Below are 12,514 nucleotides of genomic sequence, written 5' to 3'. Positions count from 1 at the left end.
CGGACAAGAACAGCCTGCTTCATTATTCTAGCAATCATTCACCATCGGTAAAAAAATCTCTGCCCCTCTCACAATTTAGACGTGTTGAAAGAATTGTGTCAGACGAAACAGTGAGAATCACGAGACTAAAAGAGATGGCAGATAAGTTTTCTTTTAGGGGTTACCCGAAACCTCTGTTAGATTGTGAAATTAAGAAATGTAGTGGTGAGGCTGATAATAACAAAAAAAGATCTTGTATTGATAATAGACGATTACCGTTTATTGTTAAGTACCATCCGTGGATTAATAAATTCCGACATGTGATCAATAAACACTGGGGGATTGTGCGTGCGGCGTACCCTGATGTTGTTGAATTCAGAGATGTGCCTATGATTTGTTACAAAAGAACCAAAAATATCAGAGATATAATTGTTAAAGCCGATATAGGTGGCAGCAAGTTGTCACGTCAACTTTTTCTTTCTACTCCTAAAAAGGGTACCTTTCCTTGTCTGCATTGTGTTCACTGCTCAGCAGTGATTAAAGGTGAAACTTTTTCCCATCCGCACACAGGAAAAAAATTCCCGGTCAAGGGATTTTTTACTTGTGACAGCAACTATGTAGTATACCTGCTAAAATGCCCCTGTGGCTTGGTATATGTTGGGGAGACATCTGTCAGAATGAAAGATAGGTTCAGTCACCACAAGTCCAGTATACGGAAGAAAAATTTGTTATTACCTATTCCCTTTCATTTTGACAGATGTTCTCACAATATATCTCAATTAAGATTTCAAATTATTGAACAGGTCCAGCAACCACGTAGAGGGGGCAACAGGTTATTAATGCTCAAAAAACGGGAAAGCTTTTGGATCCACACCTTGCAGACTTTGGAACCAAAAGGTCTCAATCGAGATTATGAATTGAGTTCCTTCCTATGAGGTTATTTATTAATTTTTTCTTGTTCCCTTCTTTTTTTAGTCACAGAAAAAATGAAAATTGAAAACAATGAAAATAATGCTAAATTGAAATGTATAAAATTTTTGGAATTATGGTTAGTCTGTAAGAGATGGAGATATCTCAGGACATTCATTATTATTTTTTCAGTCTTATTGGCTTTGGCGTATGTTTGCACCACATGCTTGCCTTTTTTCTCCTATTCTTTTCTCCTATTTTTGTCCCCTTTTTTCCTTATATAATATAAGTATTTTACTTCAGCATTGCGATCACCGATTTGAGTGATTGATCAATTGACTAATGTCTTCAGCTACAACTCTTTACTTTGTTTACATAATGTTACTATGGCACGCTGGTCATGGCGCTCTATTTAAATTCCTTTGTAACTCAGTTTCATTATGCTTGACAAAGGCTCATTGTTGAGCCGAAACACGTGTTGCTCTGAGTTATGCTGTATCCATGCTTTGAATAAAGCCAACAATACCTTCTAATAGTGAGTGCCGGTCTTTTGTCTACATATTGGAGTCTATATAGGGTGATAACCACAGTCATTGATCACGCCCGTGTAAGGCTTCATTCAGATGTCCGGATGCGTTTTGCGGATCCGATCCATCTATCAGTGCATCCGTAAAAATCATGCGGACATCTGAATGGAGCTTTACAGGGGTGTGATCAATGACAGGGGTGTGATCAATGACAGGGGTGTAATCAATGACAGGGGGGTGATCAGGGAGTCTATATGGGGTGATCACCACAGTCATTGATCATGCCCCTGTAAGGCTTCATTCAGACGTCCGGATGCGTTTTGCGGATCCGATCCATCTATTAGTGCATCCGTAAAAATCATGCGGACATCTGAATGGAGCTTTACAGGGGGGTAATCAATGACAGGGGGGTGATCAGGGAGTCTATATGGGGTGATAACCACAGTCATTGATCATGCCCCTGTAAGGCTTCATTCAGACGTCCGGATGCGTTTTGCGGATCCGATCCATCTATTAGTGCATCCGTAAAAATCATGCGGACATCTGAATGGAGCTTTACAGGGGGTTGATCAATGACAGGGGTGTAATCAGTGACAGGGGGGTGATCAGGGAGTCTATATGGGGTGATAACCACAGTCAGTGATCACGCCCCTGTAAGGCTTCATTCAGACGTCCGGATGCGTTTTGCGGATCCGATCCATCTATCAGTGGATCCGTAAAAATCATGCGGACATCTGAATGGAGCTTTACAGGGGTGTGATCAATGACAGGGGTGTAATCAATGACAGGGGGGTGATCAGGGAGTCTATATGGGGTGATAACCACAGTCATTGATCACGCCCCTGTAAGGCTGCATTCAGACATCCGTATGCGTTTTGCGGATCCGATCCATCTATCAGTGCATCCGTAAAAATCATGCGGACATCTGAATGGAGCTTTACAGGGGTGTGATCAATGACAGGGGTGTGATCAATGACAGGGGTGTAATCAATGACAGGGGGGTGATCAGGGAGTCTATATGGGGTGATCACCACAGTCATTGATCATGCCCCTGTAAGGCTTCATTCAGACGTCCGGATGCGTTTTGCGGATCCGATCCATCTATCAGTGCATCCGTAAAAATCATGCGGACATCTGAATGGAGCTTTACAGGGGGGTGATCAATGACAGGGGGGTGATCAGGGAGTCTATATGGGGTGATAACCACAGTCATTGATCATGCCCCTGTAAGGCTTCATTCAGACGTCCGGATGCGTTTTGCGGATCCGATCCATCTATCAGTGCATCCGTAAAAATCATGCGGACATCTGAATAGAGCTTTACAGGGGGGTGATCAATGACAGGGGTGTAATCAATGACAGGGGGGTGATCAGGGAGTCTATATGGGGTGATCACCACAGTCATTGATCACGCCCCTGTAAGGCTTCATTCAGACGTCCGGATGCGTTTTGCGGATCCGATCCATCTATCAGTGGATCCGTAAAAATCATGCGGACGTCTGAATGGAGCTTTACAGGGGGTTGATCAATGACAGGGGGGTAATCAATGACAGGGGGGTGATCAGGGAGTCTATATGGGGTGATCAGGGGCTAATAAGGGGTTAATAAGTGACGGGGGGGGGGTGTAGTGTAGTGTAGTGGTGCTTGGTGCTACTTTACTGAGCTACCTGTGTCCTCTGGTGGTCGATCCAAACAAAGGGGACCACCAGAGGACCAGGTAGCAGGTATATTAGACGCTGTTATCAAAACAGCGTCTAATATACCTGTTAGGGGTTAAAAAAAAACACATCTCCAGCCTGCCAGCGAACGATCGCCGCTGGCAGGCTGGAGATCAACTCTCTTACCTTCCGTTCCTGTGAGCGCGCGTTCACAGGAAATCTCGCGTGAGGACGCGCCGGCGCGTCCAGGAGGAATGAATCAACCACCTCCAGGACGCGTCTTCCAGGACGCGTCTGTGCGTACAGCGGTCCGGAGGTGGTTAAAACAAGTCAAAATGAGGCTCAGTAGTGTGTGTGGCCTCCACGTGCCTGTATGACCTCCCTACAACGCCTGTGCATGCTCCTGATGAGGTGGCGGACGGTCTCCTGAGGGATCTCCTCCCAGACCTGGACTAATGCATCTGCCAACTCCTGGACAGTCTGTGGTGCAACGTGACATTGGTGGATAGAGCGAGACATGATGTCCCAGATGTGCTCAATTGGAATCAGGTCTGGGGAGCGGGCGGGCCAGTCCATAGCATCAATGCCTTCATCTTGCAGGAACAGCTGACACACTCCAGCCATGAGGTCTAGCATTGTCTTGCATTAGGAAGAACCCAGGGCCAACCGCACCAGCATATGGTCTCACAAGGGGTCTGAGGATCTCATCTCGGTACCTAATGGCAGTCAGGCTACTTCTGGCGAGCACATGGAGAGCTGTGCGGCCCTCCAAAGAAATGCCACCCCACACCATTACTGACCCAATGCCAAACCGGTCATGCTGGAGGATGTTGCAGGCAGCAGAACGTTCTCCACGGCGTCTCAAGACTCTGTCACGTCTGTCACATGTGCTCAGTGTGAACCTGCTTTCATCTGTGAAGAGCACAGGGCGCCAGTGGCGAATTTGCCAATCTTGGTGTTCTCTGGCAAATGCCAAACATCCTGCACGGTGTTGGGCTGTAAGCACAACCCCCACCTGTGGATGTTGGGCCCTCATATCACCCTCATGGAGTCTGTTTCTGACCGTTTGAGCAGACACATGCACATTTGTGGCCTGCTGGAGGTCATTTTGCAGGGCTCTGGCAGTGCTCCTCCTGTTCCTCCTTGCACAAAGGCGGAGGTAGCGGTCCTGCTGCTGGGTTGTTGCCCTCCTACGGCCTCCTCCACGTCTCCTGATGTACTGGCCTGTCTCCTGGTAGCGCCTCCATGCTCTGGACACTACGCTGACAGACACAGCAAACCTTCTTGCCACAGCTCGCATTGATGTGCCATCCTGGATAAGCTGCACTACCTGAGCCACTTGTGTGGGTTGTAGACTCCGTCTCATACTACCACTAGAGTGAAAGCACCGCCAGCATTCAAAAGTGACCAAAACATCAGCCAGGAAGCATAGGAACTGAGAATTGGTCTGTGTTCACCACCTGCAGAACCACTCCTTTATTGGGGGTGTCTTGCTAATTGCCTTTAATTTCCACCTGTTGTCTATCCCATTTGCACAACAGCATGTGAAATTGATTGTCACTCAGTGTTGCTTCCTAAGTGGACAGTTTGATTTCACAGAAGTGTGATTGACTTGGAGTTACATTGTGTTGTTTAAGTGTTCCCTTTATTTTTTTGAGCAGTGTATATTTGCCGTTTAGCGGTGCAGCTATATTTTCTAAAGCCTTTTGTATAAATTGTATAAATGGGAAAAAATAAGGACCTATTTGCTATTCAGCGTTGCAGTTATATGTTCTAAGTCCATTTTTGGTGTGTATTAGTGGCAAAAGAAAAATATATTTGCCATTCAGAGGTGCAGTTATATGTTATAAAGCCCTTTTTGGCATGTATTAGTGGCCAAAAAATATATAATTGCCGTTCAGCGGTGCAGTTATATGTTCTAAAGCCTTTTTTGGCGTGTATAAGTGGAATAAAATAAGTTCCTATTAGCCGTTCAGTGGTGCAGTTATATGTTCTAAAGCCCTTTTTGGCTTGTATTAGTGGCAAAAGAAAAATATATTTTCTGTTCAGCGGTGCAGTTATATGTTCTAAAGCCTTTTGTGGAGTGTATAAGTGGAAAAAAATAAGGGCCTGTTTGCCGTTCAGCAGTGCAGTTATATGCTCTAAAGCCCTTTTTGGTGTGCATTAGTGGCAAAAAAATATACTGTATTTTTCGCCCATAAGATGCACCTAGGTTTTTTGAGGAGGAAAATAAGAAAAAATAATTTTTTTAACCAAAAGATGTGCTTTTGGTGGGTTTTGAACTAATGGTTGTCTGTGGAAGACACCATTTAGGGGGATCTGTGGATGACACTGTTATGGAGGGGATCTGTGGATTACACTGTTATGGGGGATCTGTGGATATGCACTGTTATGGGGGATCTGTTGATGGCACTGTTATGGGGATCTGTGGATGACACTGTTATGGTGGGATCTGGGGATGACACTGCTATGGGGGATCTGTGGATGACACATATATAGTATCTTATGCTATATATGTATCATCCACAGATCCCCCCATAACAGTGTCCCTGTGTTAATAGTGAATGACACCCAATACAGGGGGCGGGGGCCGGCAACTGATATTGGAATGGCAGCACGGCCTGGTGGAGTCACTGTGTACTGTCCCACTAGGTAGGCGTGGGCACTACACAAGGGTCAATTGGGTGACGTGTTACTCCTACTCACAAGGTACAGAAATATTATATTTAACTATGCATTTAATGTATTTTTCTATGTGTTTTTACATGCAATGTTTCCCCTGTGTTAATGCTTAGCAGGCCTAGTTGGGTGTAATTAGACATCCTAGACACTAGAGGGAGATAGGGAGCCTCTAGTATAAATGTTCAGGCCCAGACAGGGAGGTGTTAGGTCATAGTCAGGAGTCTGTGGAGACAGAAGTGAGAAGGCACCAGCCCGAGATATGCTGAGGGCCTCCTCCTGACATGCAGCTTGATAGTCCTGGCTGCTAGCCACAACCAGGAGGCTAGTGGAGAACTCTAGCCTGCCTGTAGATCAAGTGAGCCTCAGTTAGCTCAGAAGATTACCCCAGTAGTAGGAATTTACCTCCTGGGAGAAACCTGCAGCTTCCCTACCAAGCAAGGACTAGTGTTGAGCGCGAATATTCGAATATCGAATTTTTTTCGCGAATATCGGCACTTCGCTAATTCGCGAATATTTCGAATATAGTGATATAAATTCGATATTTCGAATATTCGTTTTATTTTTTTATTTTTTTATTGTTATATTTTTTTCTTTCCCACTTCCCTAAAGTTGTTCTTACCTGTCCTTTTGATTCCTGGCTGTTCCAGTCAGTGCCCGTTGCCGCTTCTGCCGACTTCTGTGCTCATGGAGCGTCCCCATCACCATGGGAACGTCTCCATATACTAGAATGTACTGTCGGATTTGAGAATTACGTGAAAAATCGCAATTCGATTATTTCAAGTTATAATAATCAATTTCGATTTTAACTTAGCACTGCTATATTTAATTCTAGCCTAATATGGAATATAGCAGTGCTAAGTTAAAATCGAAATTCGATTATTCTAACTTTAATTTTATTTATTTTTTTAATTGTTATATTTTTTTCTTTCCCACTTCCCTAAAGTTGTTCTTACCTGTCCTTTGGATTCCTGGCTTCCTGGCTGCTCCAGTCAGTGCCCGTTGCCGCTTCTGCCGACTTCCGTGCTCATGGAGCGTCCCCATCACCATGGGAACGTCTCCATATACTAGAATGTACTGTCGGATTTGAGAATTACGTGAAAAATCGCAATTCGATTATTTCAAGTTATAATAATCGAATTTCGATTTTAACTTAGCACTGCTATATTTAATTCTAGCCTAATATGGAATATAGTAGTGCTAAGTTAAAATCGAAATTCGATTATTATAACTTGAATTAATCGAATTGCGATTTCAACTTGGACCTGGTTTACTATGGTTGGCTTGGTAGAATTAGCGAATATGACGAATGTATTCGTCATATTCCACAAAACGAATATAACGAATGTATTCGTCATATTCCACAAAACGAAGATAACGAAGTATTCTGCATCTTCATTTTAGCTACCTATTCATCAACTTCGCTAATTCTAGCAATCATATAGGAAAGTTTACTATAGAGACAGCTAAGTTTAATTCGCTATGCGATTATATTACTTTGCTTTTTTTTATAAATAGAATAATTATAATAATTATCAGGTATTATAATTATTCTATTTTTTTTTTTTTTTAAAAACAGTCATATAATCGCATAGCGAATTAAACTTTTAGACTTAAGCTGTCTCTATAGTAAACTTTCCTATATGATTGCTAGAATTAGCGAAGTTGATGAATAGGTAGCTAAAACGAAGATGCAGAATACTTCGTTATCTTCGTTTTGTGGCATATGACGAATACATTCGTTATATTCGTTTTGTGGAATATGACGAATACATTCGTCATATTCGCTAATTCTACCAAGCCAACCATAGTAAACCAGGTCCAAGTTGAAATCGCAATTCGATTAATTCAAGTTATAATAATCGAATTTCGATTTTAACTTAGCACTGCTATATTCCATATTAGGCTAGAATTAAATATAGCAGTGCTAAGTTAAAATCGAAATTCGATTATTATAACTTGAAATAATCAAATTGCGATTTTTCACGTAATTCTCAAATCCGACAGTACATTCTAGTATATGGAGACGTTCCCATGGTGATGGGGATGCTCCATGAGCACGGAAGTCGGCAGAAGCGGCAACGGGCACTGACTGGAGCAGCCAGGAAGCCAGGAATCCAAAGGACAGGTAAGAACAACTTTAGGGAAGTGGGAAAGAAAAAAATATAACAATAAAAAAAAAAAATAATAATTAAAGTTAGAATAATCGAATTTCGATTTTAACTTAGCACTGCTATATTCCATATTAGGCTAGAATTAAATATAGCAGTGCTAAGTTAAAATCGAAATTCGATTATTATAACTTGAATTAATCGCATTGCTATTTCAATAGGAGAGTAGCCTTTTAAGTTAAAATCGCAATACGTGATTATTTAAATCGCATATTAATCGCGATAACAAGAATAATGACGAATATTCGATTTCGATGAATATAAAACGAATATTTTATCGAATATTCGCGAATTTCGTCGAAATCGAATATGGCACCTGCCGCTCATCACTAGCAAGGACAATACAAGTTCAGATAAGTAACCTGATGGGCAGAATACTATAAAGTAAAGAGCAAGGGTCAATACTGGAGGAAGGATTTATATACCAAGGATTAAAGCCAGCAATTAGGCATCTGGGCCTTGGGATCCAGCCAGCTAGAATAGCTGAAGGGGATAGAGCAGCATTGCACTGCAAAGCATTAACTGTTTGCCCTCCAAGTATCTTGCATGATTAATACCTGCCATTATTGAAAGAAAACCTGCTTGTGGAGTATTGTTCAAGGGACTGCATCATCATTATCAACTGTAAATTGGCTGTACAAAGTTGGATTGTTTTTCCAAAGTAAAGCAACGTTTGGTTCACCAACTGTGTACTCATTTAATCCTCCTACAAATCGGTGTGCCACCGTTACAGGCACTGGCGTCACGATCCTTAAAGGGACCTTACCTAAGGCACTCAAAACACCTACATCATCCAGGGCACCTCACATACCATCAGGCCTGGTCCCTTTCTACAGAGTGTGCCCGAGAGGAACTAGTGTCTGCCTCTCCTTTCACTGTTGCATGCCTGCCCAGGGTTCTCCTCAGAAAAGTGAGTAACCCTCGATTGCCCATACCGTGACCTCACTGTCGCTATACCCTGCAGGTCTGGCGTGCTGCAACTGTATTCTATTACACCGGGCCCCGCTCACTGTAGTATTCATATGTAACCTGTAGGCATGGGAGCTTTGTTAAACTATAGAAATCCTCTGAAGCAGTATCGCAATTCACATAGTACTCACTCGAAACTCCAGTAGCAGGCAGGCCGGGCGGCAGCGTAACATCACTCACTATGTGTTAAAGGAAATATTAATTATTGAAATTTATCCAAATCTAAAAAATTTATATTCATAAATAGGCGTGAGTCGTCTAGTGATGACTCCGCCTATTTATGCCTAAAATATATATAACTAGCTATACTCTCTAGCTAACTAACTACCTCTGATTGCATATAAACTACACTGAACTACACTACATGTGACTATACTATACTATACTAGGGCGGCGACTACTAAAAACACTACACGCTGTATTATGAACAATAAAGTATTTTTTACACAATACAACAATACAATTCCAATAATACTCTATATCTATATATATTTATAGATCAATGGATATAAATATACACTCACCTAAAGAATTATTAGGAACACCATACTAATACGGTGTTGGACCCCCTTTTGCCTTCAGAACTGCCTTAATTCTACGTGGCATTGATTCCACAAGGTGCTGATAGCATTCTTTAGAAATGTTGGCCCATATTGATAGGATAGCATCTTCCAGTTGATGGAGATTTGAGGGATGCACATCCAGGGCACGAAGCTCCCGTTCCACCACATCCCAAAGATGCTCTATTCGGTTGAGATCTGGTGACTGTGGGGGCCATTTTAGTACAGTGAACTCATTGTCATGTTCAAGAAACCAATTTGAAATGATTCGAGCTTTGTGACATGGTGCATTATCCTGCTGGAAGTAGCCATCAGAGGATGGATACATGTTCTCATTCTGTTTACGCCAAATTCGGACTCTACCATTTGAATGTCTCAACAGAAATCGAGACTCATCAGACCAGGCAACATTTTTCCAGTCTTCAACAGTCCAATTTTGGTGAGCTTGTGCAAATTGTAGCCTCTTTTTCCTATTTGTAGGGGAGATGAGTGGTACCCGGTGGGGTCTTCTGCTGTTGTAGCCCATCCGCCTCAAGGTTGTGCGTGTTGTGGCTTCACAAAGGCTTTGCTGCATACCTCGGTTGTAACGAGTGGTTATTTCAGTCAACGTTGCTCTTCTATCAGCTTTAATCAGTCGGCCCATTCTCCTCTGACCTCTAGCATCCACAAGGCATTTTTGCCCACAGGACTGCCGCATACTGGATGTTTTTCCCTTTTCACACCATTCTTTGTAAACCCTAGAAATGGTTGTGCGTGAAAATCCCAGTAACTGAGCAGATTGTGAAATACTCAGACCGGCCTGTCTGGCACCAACAACCATGCCACGCTCAAAATTGCTTAAATCACCTTTCTTTCCCATTCTGACATTCAGTTTGGAGTTCAGGAGATTGTCTTGACCAGGACCACCCCCCTAAATGCATTGAAGCAACTGCCATGTGATTGGTTGACTAGATAATTGCATTAATGAGAAATAGAACAGGTGTTCCTAATAATTCTTTAGGTGAGTGTATATACATATAGATGTACACACCACAGTATAGTAACAGTAACACAATAAACACAATACAAACCTAACTACACTACACAGCACACAATTCCCATTCCACCCCACACACACTATCTATACTTTACACTCACATACACATTAGCAGCCCACCCAACCTGGCTCTAAGCTATCCCTATGGGAGAAACAAAGGGTTAACACACACTCAGCTGCTGCTGGGTAGGCAGGGCAGCAGTGAAGGGGTAAAGGATTACAGGGCAGCAACAGGGGTAACTGGGGCTGCCTCAAGGGTCAATGGGCAGAGGCAGACAGGGCTGAGGTTAATGCTGCAGGGGGTCAGCAGCAGGGGTAAATACTGACTGCAGGAGATCAGCAGCCGGGGTTAGGGGATGGTTGGTGGAGCAGGGGTTAATGCAGGAGTTATGCAGCAGGGGTTATCATTGGTATAGGGGAAAAGGGGTTAAACGCAGGGGTTAGGGTTAACCCAATGCAGGCCAGGGGTGAATAAAGGTAAATCAGGGCAGGGGTATTAGGGGTACTGCAATGTTGGAGGGAAATGGTTACTCAGCCATCTCCAGGGGCATGTGGGGCTCTGCCTCTCTTCCTTCAGGGAGCTGTTCGGTCCATCTTCCTTCATGGAGCTGCTCCCATGTGTTACTGTTTGTGGCCGTCCCAAGAGAGAGAGCCTTTGTCCTGGCTTGGGCTAATTTAAGCCCAAAAGCAGCCCACCTCCCCCTCTTCAACAGGAGGATGATGACATCATCATGGGCGTGTGACGGAATGCTTGAACTGCCAGTTGGCCACCTGAGACTAGCTCAGGATCTGTACATACAAAGGAATCAAAGGAGTTCCTGCCCAAGGTGTAAATGAGAGCATCCCCCCAGATACACTATAGCACCACACACACTTACGTCATAACAATCCCTAAACAGAACTAGGCTTTTGTATATATATATATATATATATACATATATACACTGCTCAAAAAAATAAAGGGAACACAAAAATAACACATCCTAGATCTGAATGAATTTTGTTCTTTACATAGTTGAATGTGCTGACAACAAAATCACACAAAAATTAAAAAATGGAAATCAAATTTTTCAACCCATGGAGGTCTGGATTTGGAGTCACACTCAAAATTAAAGTGGAAAAACACACTACAGGCTGATCCAACTTTGATGTAATGTCCTTAAAACAAGTCAAAATGAGGCTCAGTAGTGTGTGTGGCCTCCACGTGCCTGTATGACCTCCCTACAACGCCTGTGCATGCTCCTGATGAGGTGGCGGACGGTCTCCTGAGGGATCTCCTCCCAGACCTGGACTAAAGCATCTGCCAACTCCTGGACAGTCTGTGGTGCAACGTGACGTTGGTGGATAGAGCGAGACATTATGTCCCAGATGTGCTCAATTGGATTCAGGTCTGGGGAAGTCCAATGCCTTCGTCTTGCAGGAACTGCTGACACACTCCAGCCACATGAGGTCTAGCCTTGTCTTGCATTAGGAAGAACCCAGGGCCAACCGCACCAGCATATGGTCTCACAAGGGGTCTGAGGATCTCATCTCTGTACCTAATGGCAGTCAGGCTACCTTTGGCAAGCACATGGAGGGCTGTGCGGCCCTCCAAAGAAATGCCACCCCACACCATTACTGACCCAATGCCAAACCATGCTGGAGGATGTTGCAGGCAGCAGAACGTTCTCCACGGCATCTCAAGACTCTGTCACGTCTGTCACATGTGCTCAGTGTGAACCTGCTTTCATCTGTGAAGAGCACAGGGCGCCAGTGGCGAATTTGCCAATCTTGGTGTTCTCTGGCAAATGCCAAATGTCCTGCACGGTGTTGGGCTGTAAGCACAACCCCCACCTGTGGACGTCGGGCCCTCATATCACCCTCATGGAGTCTGTTTCTGACCGTTTGAGCAGACACATGCACATTTGTGGCCTGCTGGAGGTCATTTTGCACTGCTCTGGCAGTGCTCCTCCTGTTCCTCCTTGCACAAAGGCGGAGGTAGGGGTCCTGCTGCTGGGTTGTTGCCCTCCTACGGCCTCCTCCACGTC

This window comes from Bufo bufo, chromosome 8 (assembly GCF_905171765.1).
Source record: "Bufo bufo chromosome 8, aBufBuf1.1, whole genome shotgun sequence".
In the NCBI taxonomy this organism is placed as follows: domain Eukaryota; kingdom Metazoa; phylum Chordata; class Amphibia; order Anura; family Bufonidae; genus Bufo; species Bufo bufo.
This window is presented reverse-complemented; position numbering follows the sequence as displayed.